Source organism: Chlamydotis macqueenii, chromosome Z (assembly GCF_036417535.1).
Source record: "Chlamydotis macqueenii isolate bChlMac1 chromosome Z, bChlMac1.mat, whole genome shotgun sequence".
Lineage (NCBI taxonomy): Eukaryota > Metazoa > Chordata > Aves > Otidiformes > Otididae > Chlamydotis > Chlamydotis macqueenii.
Window position 1 is genome coordinate 9,371,885 of NC_141593.1, and position 13,040 is coordinate 9,384,924.

Sequence of the window (13,040 nt, forward strand, 5' to 3'; positions counted from 1 at the left end):
AGCCTTCACATTTACTGCTGGTAGCAAGATATCTCATCCTAGCTACAAGATGCTTAATTGATTGCCATGCTTGCTAATAACACATTACTATCATTTTTAAATGCATATGACATCATCTGCCCTTGATGAGATAATTTCTTTATTATGGTAGCATTTACAAGCTGTGGGCAAGATAGGGACTTGCTGTACCAAGCGCTGTGTGACATAGTATGTGACAATCATGGCATCGAAGGCTTTAATTTTTAAATTAGGGCAGGCAGGGCAATGGGGCCTGGCAAAGGGAGGAGCGCAGTCATGACAGCATTGTGTGGTTATGGCAGAGATTAGCTCATGCACAGTTCAAGAATTTTTGTCTGCAATGAGGCTGCAAAGGAGGACAGGAAAGGAAAGGCATCAGAACAGCTCAGGGATCCCTGACCAGATCTTTTGCTGATTAAAATCTCCAAGGCTCTGATGAATGTAGAGGAGCAATGGAGATCTGAAGAAGGGATCTGGTGTTCTCTTCGATGACACATGGGACTTCTGGCACAAAACACTAATGTCCCCTGAAGTTAACTGAAAAGCCAGTGTTGTACCCAGCTCACATGTGCTGCAGGCTTTGATAATATACAGCCAAAATGCAGAGGTTGGTGTGCTGGAGTCCTTAGAGTCTGCCACTGCTACACTTGAATAACACATAAAGAAACAAACCAGAGCTTTTGAGGGGTTTAGCAGCATTTTAGCAGCACTGAAGCCAGTTCAGGGGCAAGAAGAGGAGATTCCTTCCCTGCCTTCTCAGTGCTGGCAGTTGCGTCTCCCTGCACTAATAGTTCCCAGTCCCAGAAAGAGTTCCCAGTCCCTCGAGACTGCCTCTGGTAACATTCAGCACACAGTCTGCTTGTTTGTTTGCAGGAATATCGTGGTTTGTCTGTTCAAGTAGTCCCTCTTGGTATCTCAGAGAAACTTTAGGTATATTTTTTTGACACATTTCCTTGGCTGATACACTTTTGAGCAGCACACATAAGGGTAGTAAAACATGCAGGAATCATATCTTTCCTGTCTAGGTCTGAATTTTGGGAAGGTTGGTTGTGTATTTGAAACATCCAGCTAGGAGTCTTGCCCTCTAACCTCTCTGTAGACTTTTGAGTTATTCTAAACATTAATGCAATAGCAAGCACCTTATATGCCGCTTTTCTTTTGAGTTTCAGTATCACAAATTGTTTCTCTGTGGATCCTCTGTTTGGAACTAGAAGCACATTCTGCAGTTATGGTTATTTGTAAGTTGGGATGAAGCAGCACTACAAGCACTAGAGGCCATCAGAGAAAACTACTAAAACCAGACTCAAGGGAGACCAAAGAGTAGTTCTTCCTGCAACAGACAGCAGACCTGTGAAACAGCTGATCAAAAGATGTGGGTGCAAGGACTTTGCAGGGGCCTGAGAAAGACTAGAGAAGCAGAGAGATGGACTGAGGGGTCACTAACCTCACAAACACGTCAGGCTCAGGAAACCCTCAGAGCTGGTTGCATTTTGGAGCTGGAAGGGTACTGAGAGAGAAACTAAGGGACAGTAATCACACCTGCTTTGTCCCGTTCCTGCTCTTCCCAAAGCATTTCCTTATGGCTTTTGCTATGCAAGGAGACGTGGAGGGCTACTGCCATGCATCAGTCGAGCTTCTTATGGTGATAAACTAAGGCCCATCCCAGGATGGGTGGAGTGTGCATGGAGGGGATGGCTCCTGCAAAGGCGCTATGTATCCAGTAAGTTACCTCACCTCGCAGGGGTAAAACGAAAGTGAGGAAAAAAAAAAGAGAGAAAGAAAAGAAAAGTATAAAAAAACCAAATCCAACCCAAAAAGGAAGTTCAGTCCTTCCTTGCCCCAGGCAGTGACACCTCCCAGCCGGGCTGGAACAGCGGGAGGCGACCGGGGCCTTGTGCATCCCCGCCCTGCCCCGCGGCCTGCCGGCGCCCACGGGCCTTTCCACCCGCAGACGACGCCGCGGGAACCCGGCGCCCTGATCCCCGGGCGGCCAACGCGTCCCTGTGGCTGAAGCCCCGTGTCAGGGCGCCCGGCCGCCTCCCGGCCGCCTCCATTTTGGGGGTGAAGCTCCCCACCCGCCGCAGCCCGTGTCCCGGGCGGTTGCCGTGGTAACGGGGCGGGGCACCGCGGCGCCCCCTATCGGCTGCCGCGGGGTGGCGATGGCGGCGCGGCGCGGGGAGGGGGTGCCCCGCCCTGCTCCGCCCCGCCCCGTCCGGTGTGGCCCCGCCCCTCCCCTCAGCGGGGCGGCTCCGCCCCCGCTCACGGGGGCACCGCCTCGCGCGCCCGCCCGCCCGCCCGCCCTGTGGCAGCGGGGCGGCATGAGGAGAGCCGGGGGCGGCTGGCGGGGCCGCGGCTGAGGCGCGGCAGGCCGCCGCCATGTCGCTGCTCTGCGTGCGAGGTGAGTGGGGCGGTGGCGGGGGGTGACGGCCCGGTTGGGGGGAGCCGGGGCTGACCGGTGCCGGGAGCGCCTCAGGCCGGGCCGGCGCGGCCGAACTGTTCCCTCCCCGGGGGTCTCCTGCCTCACCTGCGGGGAAGGGCGTCGGGCGAAGCCGGCGGGACCCCGAAGGAAAGACCGAGCCAGCCCACCCCAGGCACCCCGCCCTCGAAGTTAGCTGTCACCCGGGCACCCCGCTCCTGAGTGGGAGCTCGGCTGGGAAAGTTCACGCGTGTGCGGGGTTTGGGTTTGTCTCCGTTTAAATGAACAACTTCTGTCACTCGGAAGTGGGGACAGGCGTCCCGGTCACCTCCCGCCTGCGCCCTCGCTCCCTCGAGGGCGTGCGAGCCGTGCAGGCCCGGGTGGGAGCATCCACCCGCACCCCGAGGCCAGGGTGTGAGGTGTCCGCCGAGGGGCAGGGGTGGCTTTTCGGAGCGAGGAAAGGCGAGGGAGCAGGTGCAGCGCGGAGGAGCAGCGATCCCGCCCGGTGCCAGAACCCCGGGAGCGAGGAGGAGCCGTGTTTGACTTTCCGTCGCTCGTTTGAACACGAGTTGAAACGCTGCTGATGAATGAAACTGTGCTGGCAGCGTGCAGGTTGCTCTCACTGGCTTTAACGTTGCCGTTTTCGCTCTCTGTAGACTCGCCTATAACATGCATTGTTTTTTCAGATACATTACTAATTATCTTCTCACCCTGCTATCATCTCATTCCCTTGCTGAACAGGTTGCTGAAAAGCGGCACTTTCTCATGCAGGTTGGATTATAGTGCTAGCAGCTTGCTGTCTGTCTCTGGTTTTCAATTCCTTGGTCTATTGTGCCAAAAAAAAAAAATCCCCGGAGAACACCATCTGCCAGGACTCACGCTTCTGGGATGTGTCTGCCATCAGCGTCTGCACCGAGTGCTGTAGTCACAGGGTGTCCCCGGATGCTAGCCGTGCCCTGCGGCTTAAAAGTGTAGTTTTAATGTTCTCAACTCCTTTGCCAGGTATGATAAAAAAACTGGCACTAGTGTGCTGCTGACAGTTTAGATCTTTTGCTCACATCAGTTGATTTGATAATAGCTCTTCATCACCTTTTGGAGTCAAAATCCTTGTATTGATGAATGTGTTAATAAAAAGATGCCAGCAGAGTATCTCAAGTGTGCATTATTTTGGGGAGAGCTCTGTTCTTGTAGGAGAGACTTTTTATTAAACATCTATTGTGTTTAAGGTATTAGGAGAGGTGTAAGAGTGTAAAGTTTATCTTAAAAATGTTTTTAGTTCAGTTCTGTGTAATCTCTGAAGCATGTGTAGCATCTCTAGTAGACTTGTCCATTTTGAAAGCTTTGCCAAAATGTCTTCATTGAAGGTGATTATAATCAGCTCAAGGATGCTTCATGTTGCGGGTGCTTCCTCATTCTTTTTGGGGGTTCGTCCTCAAAATGTTCTCAGACTGTCCTTCAGGGAAACCAGGTTTTGACGCCACTTGGAGATGACTGAGTTAAAGATGTATTTATGCTCCATCCGCTAAGAGTAGTGAAAGAACATGAACTGAGTTACTGAAACTGTCTTGCCTCAGTCTTTAGAGTCTTTGGGCCAAAACCATTTTAGCAGCCTGGAACGATGTGCTCTTGTGTTTGGCTTATTCTTTGATTAGGTGTAAAGAGCTAAATAAGAAACTCGAGGTGGCTAGCTGGTGTGTGTGACAGAGAATTATTGTGGAAATTTTATCTTTCATTTCCATCTGTTAAGACAGTAGATAATACCAGCAGTAATTCAAGTAGCTGATATCAAGCAAATTTATTATAAGAATGCAGAATATAGTTCGTTTACTAAACTTGAAGAAACATGTTTTTTTTAAATAGTTATGACTGAAAGAATTGAGTTGATGAGATCTCACACGTATGAACCATTAAGCAGAAAGTGGAAGTATGCTGAGGGAGAGGAGCCTGAAAAACAAAAGGGATACCAGGAGTTGAGAGAAAACAATAATTCTTGGGGCAAGCAGGAGAAAGGCCTATTAACAGTCACGTCTTTTAAAAAAAAAAAGTGACATTTTTCTTGCATTTTCCCTTTCCACTGAAATGAACTCATCTTGCTGAGAAAGCAGTGCAGCTCTTAATAAAAGTTGGAAAAGCTGCTTTTTTTTGGGCTATTAAAAATGGTACACATGTAAGACTGCATGGTGACATGAGGCTGGATGCTGTAGACCTGAGATTAAAAAAAAAGAGATGACAAAAAACCCTGTGAAAGAAATGTAGGCGACTGGGACACTGTTAATAGCCTCTGAATTGCAGTTTAACAGATAAAGGGAAATGTGGAAAAACCCTTAAGTGGCAGTGTAACAAGAAGCCTGGCAGCCAGAAAGACAGTGTTGTAATTCATTGGTTTATTCCCCCCTGCCCCTCCTTGAATTACGCACATTAATAGTATTTTAATGAATGGCTAATCTAAAACAGCGCACACCAAACATGTCTGAGTGCTGCCTTTGTTCCTGAAAGAGCAGCTAACAGATGTGGCTTCCCGATCTTATGTTTAGTGATACATTTCTTTTATATTTTCTTCTTAGATAACAGATTAGGATTTTTTTTTTGTGGTTTGTTGTTGTTTGTTTTTTTTTTTTTTTTTTTTTTTTAAGCACTGAGCTGTATCTGCCATAGAAGTACCTGACAGAAAATCTATGCTCAGAGGAATTGTGAGTCTGAGCTCACCTGCTAATGTTTAGAGGGTGTGTGATATAAGCCAGTGGTAACAGGCTGTTGTAGGAACAAATTCAGGGGTTCTTCTGGAGCAGGGAAATATACACAAGGTGTAAGTGAAGTGAAGGAGAAAACAAATCTTGAATATTACATGATTGAGGCTCTTAGAGGAGACTTCTTCGTATTTTGATTGTGCTGCTTGAGTGCAGAAGAGATTGCATATACTCCTGTTTAGAGCAGCTGTGTCTGGATTATGTCTGATAATCTTCTCTTGGCATAGTTTGCTTTATTAGTTTGTATTCAGTGTTGTATTTGTGAAAATAGCACAATATTAAATAAAACTAATCCCAGGGAAGCAGTCTAGTTTTTACATCACTCTTGCATTGTTAAATTTCTTGGCCTTCTCTTGGAAGTCTTGATTTTACCTCAGCTCTCAACTTAATTAAATTTCTTCTTCTGATCTTTCCTGTCTTCTGACTTACGGACAGGAAGAATTGCTATCTCAGCACAGCTTACAAGGGTCTTAGCAAAGGAGGACCCTGCTGAGGCTGGATCACCTGGTCACGGGTGCTCTCTCATCGGTTCCTTTGCTCTGATTGCATCGTTGTCTGGACACATACTTCAGATCCTTTCACTCACTTGCTTTTATTACATCTCACTTTGCCCCTGGCTTTTGGTGTCTCAGAACAGCTCTTCTAGTTTTCCTCCTCTCTGCTCTGTAACAGCTTATGCTGTGTCTTCAGTGCTGTTGTATTCCCAGCTTCTTGATCTACCTTACCCATCTGGTAATTACAGTAAAAGCTGTTTCTCTTTGTCTCGTGTCTTGCCTGGCCTGTTCACTGTATCAACGTCTGAAATGTTTTGCTGTTGCAAGAACGTTGGCAGTGGGGATCGTCCCTCATCCCTCTGCGCGGTATCTGGCTGAGTCCCATGGGGGCATAGTGCTTCTGTCTGATGTCCTTTTGTCTTGGGGCCCGATCCCTAGAGTCCATGTGAGATGTGGCTGCCTGAGGTATGCAGGAGATTGAGTTAGATGATCTCTTCTGGTCATACACTCTAAAATTTTAAAGTTGTTGACTCCTATGTGAAATTACACCATCTGTAGGTTAGGGACATTATTTTTTTTTGCATCCCTTTTATGTTGCTGCTGCTCTGAAGAGATAGAAAAGCTTGCTTATCTGGTGACATTTTTGTCAGAATAGTTGGAGCGTTAGAATACTGCTCAGTGAACTTTGCATCCGTGTATTGCTAGTAAAATTTGGGTTCAAGTACCTGTCCACCAAATTGAACTCTGTTGACAGTCAAGTGAAAGAAGCAAACAGGGAACATGGAAGTGGATGTTAATGAAAACAGAAATGAAAACGTGTTCTATCTCGTGGAATACATAGAAATATCCAAAACTAGAAGCCCAGTAGTCAGGGTTTTTTCTTTGCGTTTAGAGGATCTTTTCCCTTCTGATGCAATAGCCTCAGCTTAACTTGGAGTTTTCTGCAGTGCCTCCAGCTCTTTCTGTCTCAGGGGTGAAGATCTCGAGCTGGAGCTCCCTGCATTGCACATTTGTAAATAGTACTGTTAGCAATAGAGTGACTGTATTGCTGTGTTGTGACAGTATTCTGAAATTACTGCAGAATTGGAAAAAAAAACACCCTGCCTGTCCTTGTGTAGATCAAAATGAAAAAGAAGAGAACTGGACTCTAAAAGCAGTAGCAGAAGTGCAGGTTATAAAGGTAGGGTATTAATAAAAATATAATGTTTCATGAAGATCTTGCTATGTAAATATTATGAACTCCTTTTCTGTAGCTGCAATTAGGCAGTAAGTTACCAGTGTGTGTAGTGTTGAAACGAAGTAAAATGCATTAGAAATTTGGATAATGACGCCAAGGTAGAAGTCTTTGCTACTAACGGAGCTTCTTTGCAGTGAGTCTTAAGCTTGGGGTTTTCAAAGCTGTAATTGCTGGCTTAATTGGAGAGAAAACTTTTAAACCTTGGAGCTGCTTCTGTTCTTAAGTAAGAGGAATGTTTAAAACCTACAAACCACATTTGGCTTGTCGTGCATGGGCCCTTGCTCCTTGAGCTTTGGACACTGTTACTGCAAAAGTTTCAACAGTGTGGAGTCTTGAAGTACGAGGAGACTAAGCTACTTGAACCCCCCCTGTAGCTCTCAGTGGAAAGAAGAAAATGTATAGAGGTGCTTTCTGAATCTGTTGTTATTAACATACTGTTTTAATACGCAATAAAGGGCTAGATTTAATCCAACTGCTGAAAAATCCTGATTTTGAACTGTAACAGTCTGAGAGCTGGTTGCAATCTACACAATGGCATATGAATTCCAAGGAAACGAAACTGCTTTTTAAAATCCTGGACCTTACTTCAAATATTTGACTTGGAGGCATGTGAAATGCATGTGTCTGATGGCATATGGTCCTCTTATAAACTGACTTTGAAATTTCCTCCTGTTTTTTTTTTTTTTTTTTTTTTTTGTGCCTTGTGATCAAAATTTTACTTGATGTTTTGAAAAATACTTTAATGACTCGGTGAAAGCTGTTCTCAGTGCTCTTCCAGGAGAGCTTAAACCAAAATGATGTGCCTAGTAAGTCTTGCTTTTTTCACTGAGATAATTTGTGGTGTGGTCTTGCAAACAGATTGGGAGCTGCTGTGAGGGTGTGTAGTTTCCTTTACTCTGCCTCCTTGGTAGGTTAAAGCGTCCTCGTACCTGGCATTTTCTTGGTCTGGAAGTGTGTGAAAGCAACTTGCTATTCCTGTTTCCTATTAGATAGAAAGACTTCTGGAGTCCGTAGTTTGACAGGTTTCTCTTTATCATTTAAATTTGCTCATCTTTGCAGTCTTTATGTTCTGACCATACTTCTAAAGTTTCTACAGAAATGAAAATTGGATTTAATATTCTTGTGTTGATCTCATCGTCGTTAGATGGAGAACTCAAATCTGCTTTATTCCTATTGCCAGCTCGTGCTTATCTGTGCATGCATTAGCTGTCTTTGCCAAGGACTTTGCTGAAATGATGTTTTGCTTGTCTACTGTGACCTGTAGTATTTGGCCGATGCTTTCTGTGATACGGATTCCTATTCTATAGGTATATCCTGGGTGTTCGGATGAAATCTCTCTGCATTTAGCAGGATTTGAGATGGATTTTCTTTTCTCTTAGGCCCTCCTTAATACCTGACTAGGGTGCTGTGCATAATACTTCTTTTATTATCTGCCTCTTCACTGCCTTCTGTATCCTGCTTGGTTTTGTATAAATGGCAAATACTCCATCTAGGAGCAAAAATGTGGAAAAGTGGCAGGCATTAATACTGGTATTTGGGGAATCCCACTCATCATGACTGGTCTCTCAGGTGGCTAACCATAACTCTGTTTCCCTGGCTTTCCACCATACTATGTTGTTTTAAACTTTCAGAAGAATATCCTGTGCTAGTAATTCATACGTCTCAATTCTGTGTGTTTTATCTATGTAGTTTGGGTAAGTCTTTCCAAACCAGTGTTGAATAGTAGGCATCATTTTTTTTTTTCAGAATTTTAACTCATTACACATTGATTGCTGTGTTAGTTTTTTCAGACACTTGTCTGGTGTGCTCAGTGATCTGTAGGTACCTGTCCTACCAGCCTGCCCTGAATGTCACCTCAGGTGTCCTACTCTGCTCTCCCTGGAGCCTGTTTTCTCATCTCTCACGTTGTGTTTAAAGTGAATGTCGCTGGGCTGCAGACTTCTTCACTGACATCTGAGTGCCATTTATCTAGATGTTCTGATTTTTATTGTTTGTATCTTGGATATTTAATGTCATCCTTGCTTACTGATGGGCTGGAAAGTACCTGGTCACACAGATACTTGCCTCTCCCTGAGCACAGGGAAAATGTTTATTGGATGCCTGTCACTTCTTTGCTGTTAGCAGTTTAGTCAGTAAGTGAATTGGGAGGTCAATCACCTTGTTAGTGTTATTTTTTTTCTCTAGTATAATTAAGATTTTTTGGTTGTAGTCTCTCATTTTCGCCTGTATCTAATTTCATTCTAGGTTGACACCTAGAGCCAGTCAGCCTGTGTTGATGCTGTTCATTTCCTATATGTTGAACCATGGCTTATATTTGCTGCTTTTAGGGTGGACTAAAACTGTCCTTGCTTGAGGAGTAATGTCTTCTTGGCTGCCCAGAATACTCTTCGTAAATGATTCCTGCATCTGATACCACAGTTTTGGTTCAAATTTATTCTTCTGAATCAATTTTCTAATATTTATCCTCAGCTTTATGAAACCAGCCCCCTCTGAAATGTCCCTTATGTGTTACTAGGGATTATCTTTTGACAATTCATGTTGTATTTGATTTGTTTACAACTGCTGCAGGGAACTTTTAAATTATTTCTTTGTAAAAGTCAGTCCTAGTGGGGATCCAAAATAGTTCTCCTGTTTAACCTTTTGAGTTGGAATGCTATTTACAAGTTTTGAAAGAACTGAAGAGTTACTGGTAGGCACATGAAGTCGCCAGTGTTTTTCTACTGAATGGTTTTTGCTTATGGTTTATCCAAGTGAGGTTTACCTGGGGTATCGCAAAAAGCTGAGATGCCAGCCTCCTTCACTAGGTTCTCAAAACAGGTTCCTTAGTGTCCTTTTAAGTTATTTTTCCCATTATTACCTTTGACTTTCAATTGAATAACTAACAAATAACACATGAGGTAGCTATGGTATTAGGAACCTTTTACCTGTGCAGTGTGCAGTGCAAGAGACCTGCTGTGACTGAGGTCAAGTTAGATGATGAAAACTTCTCAGCTGGTGAATTCTTTGGACTGATGTTGGTTGAACTTCATAAGCACCATGTTATGGCATGGACTCATACACTGCTGGAATGTGACAAGAAAGTGGAGCATGGTACCAGCAAGTTTGCTATCTCTGTGACAGCTAGGTGAGAAAATGAAAGGAAACACAGCGGGCTAGTGGTTGTGTCTCAGTTTATGTTCCCTGTGGCACACTGCAGTTGATTGTCAGATGAATTGAGATGGGATTTGGAAAGAATGTTAAGGGAGTTGAGTACCTGCAGTCAACATGGAAGCCCTTCATGGTTCGGAGACCTTCAGTTTATGGAAATCCTATACTGAGAGAAAATTAAATTGAGATGTTATGGGGTATATATAGCCCTCATTCTCTTTTTTTCACAGAACTTACTTTTGCTGGCCAGATTTAAATTGTAGAGGTCTTAACATGGGCAGGGTTGCATGGATTATAAATTGTGTTAAAGGGATTAAAAAACCTGATTTTTTTCCTTTTTGGTTGCCTGTATTTGGAGACTTGGGGCATTTGGAAAGATAAAGAAGGTGTGATCTTTCAACAATTTTGTGCTGACCTCAGACCCCTGATCCTCTTCCTTGCAGTTGAACATGTATCGAGAATGGAAAGTGAATTGGACTGGAATGGCATGTCTGATGGGGGATAAGAGGAGGTGTCTTGTTTGAGATAATCGCTAGCCTAAAACTGTTGGCAAGTCTTAGAAAGAAGTCTGGCTTCCAGCCTTGACCGTGTCCCTTTAAGGAATACTGGCTTTAACCTTATTACTTAAAGCTCCTGTGACTTAACTCTCTTAATTCTTTACAGCTAAAGGCTCTACTGAACAGACTCCAGCATTTCCACCATGGAGACGTAATTATTAGGTGTAAAATAACTGCAGAATTACACTTCTGAGTATTGGCATACCTAATGCTTGTTTTCTCAGCTCATGCCAATGTAATACTACTTAGTTTAAGAAACATCATGTAAAAAATTTACATGTTAAAGGGCTTCTTGGGTCACCCCTCTGTCCAGATGAAGTCTGCAACATATAACCAACCTATTGTCATCTTTGTTGGCCTCTCCTGAGGAAAGGAGTTTGCGTCTGGAGCTAAGTGTGTGGTCCATTAAACCCTTCATTCTATTAAGCTTTTATGGCAGCACCGTGGTGCAGGCCCTGTGTCGGGGAGGCAGACGTGCTGAAATAAGGCAAAGTGAAGTGATGAAGGGGCTGCATCTCCTGAAACTTATTCTGGAGGAGGATACAGGCCTGTTGTTTGAGGCCTGGACTGGGAGATGGTTGACTGGCTTGGGAACAGAGAAGCATTGTTGCTTCAACTTCTTAGATGATGTTGTAGCAAATCTGTCCTGCTGTGTGGCTTTATTGTGACTTCGTGTCACCGGGCGCTCTCTGCTCAGCTCTACCAGGGCAGCCCTTGAGCTGGGGAGCAGCCTGGGTACTGGTGCCGTCCACAGGGAGCAAACACCCAGAATCGGGCGCTGCTTTGGAGCCTCCTGTGCTGATGAAGGTGCACTGTGCTTCTAAACCTTCACGACGCTTTTCCTTGTCCACTTCTCTTGACGTGCCATAATTTTTGGAGTCGTCACTGATTTATCTTACTTTTTGTGTCATTGGATGCCTGATGAAGGCTAGACAGCTTTATAAACTTCAAGCATGGGGAGCTGTGTGCTTTATTCCACTCTATACTGATTGTTGGCATCCTGAGTATGACAGGAAGGTTACTTACTGTAAGGCATTTTTTTTTTTTTCCAGCAGATCCTTGAGCTCAAAGTTCTTGAGTTCAAAGACTGTTGTGCAAACTGAGTTCTTTCAGAGTTCTGTGTGGTTTTTATTTTTTTTAATTGCTCTAAAATATGTTTTAAAGATATTTCAAAACAATTCCATTTAGTCAGGTAGTGATGGAAAGGCTATGCGTGAAGAAACTCTGAGTCAGATTTCACTTAAGCTATCTTGTAAATGAAAATTTCTGCTTAGCAAACTTAGCACTTTTATATAAGAGAATATACAGACATTTAAATTTCTAGAGAGAAACTCTTTAGAGACATTTTCCTTTCCTGAGGATTTGTATAAAGCTCATAACATGTTTTCAGGAAATGTCTAGGGACTTCAGACTTCCAGTACCTGCGATGATTCACGTTTAGTCGTCGCACAGTCTTCTGTTTCAACAGCCACAGTCCTTTGCAAATGAAGTTCCTGTGGAGTGTTGTGGCTGCAACGACACGCCGGAGATCTAAACACTGTTATTCTGGAAATCTTTAATAACTATTTTTTCCTGTAGGGGCAGGAGTACCAGACACTAATTGAGATGATGCCAAGTTAGCATATCAGCTTTGGATGAGGAAGGAATTTGACTGCTCAGTGAACTACTACACACGTTTGAGAAAACTATGTGTCGCTCCTATTCTGTTCACCTTCCCAATTTCGTGAGTTATTCTTCATTATGGAACTTCTTTAAAGGCAAAGCAGTTGGTGTTCTTCAGAAGATTGTTTGGCCTCTGTGGAAGGCACACTTCTTGTGGCTTCTCTTTGAGAGTCTGAGGGACCATAAATTACTAGAAAGGTGAGACTGCCTTCCTTTTTGGGTTTGGGAGTTCTAATGCTATCAAAATCATAATGCCATTTCATAGCTTAATAAAGTCTTAGTTTTTAACAAAATAAATTCTTGTTAGTTTCTGGTTCAAACATTCCCCAACCTTGAACGCCTGATCTGAAGTTAAACTTGTAGTATGTGGTTTGAATTTGGCACACGAAAGGGATATATGGATTGCTGGGGAGAAAAAATGAATGTGAAACAGTAATTTTATTTCAGCCTTTCCTACCTGGTGTAACTTGCTGCATCTGCAAAATTTTATTAGATTTTGATATATTAAATTAAGTAAGTGGAGTCTGTGTATGCTCCATTTTAGTCAGAGATTTTTTTTGAGGAGATTAACTGCTTAGAAACTCTGTAGTTATAAGGCCAGAATGGATTGTTGTAATCATCTAATATGACTCTCTGTAGGACATAGTATTTTTTAGTATAACAACCTAGAGTCTTCTAGAAAAAGATCAGATTCTGAATTAAAATTTATGAAGTATTTTCTGCGGTTTTCAGCAGCTTTGTGTTGATTATTGTTATATCTGA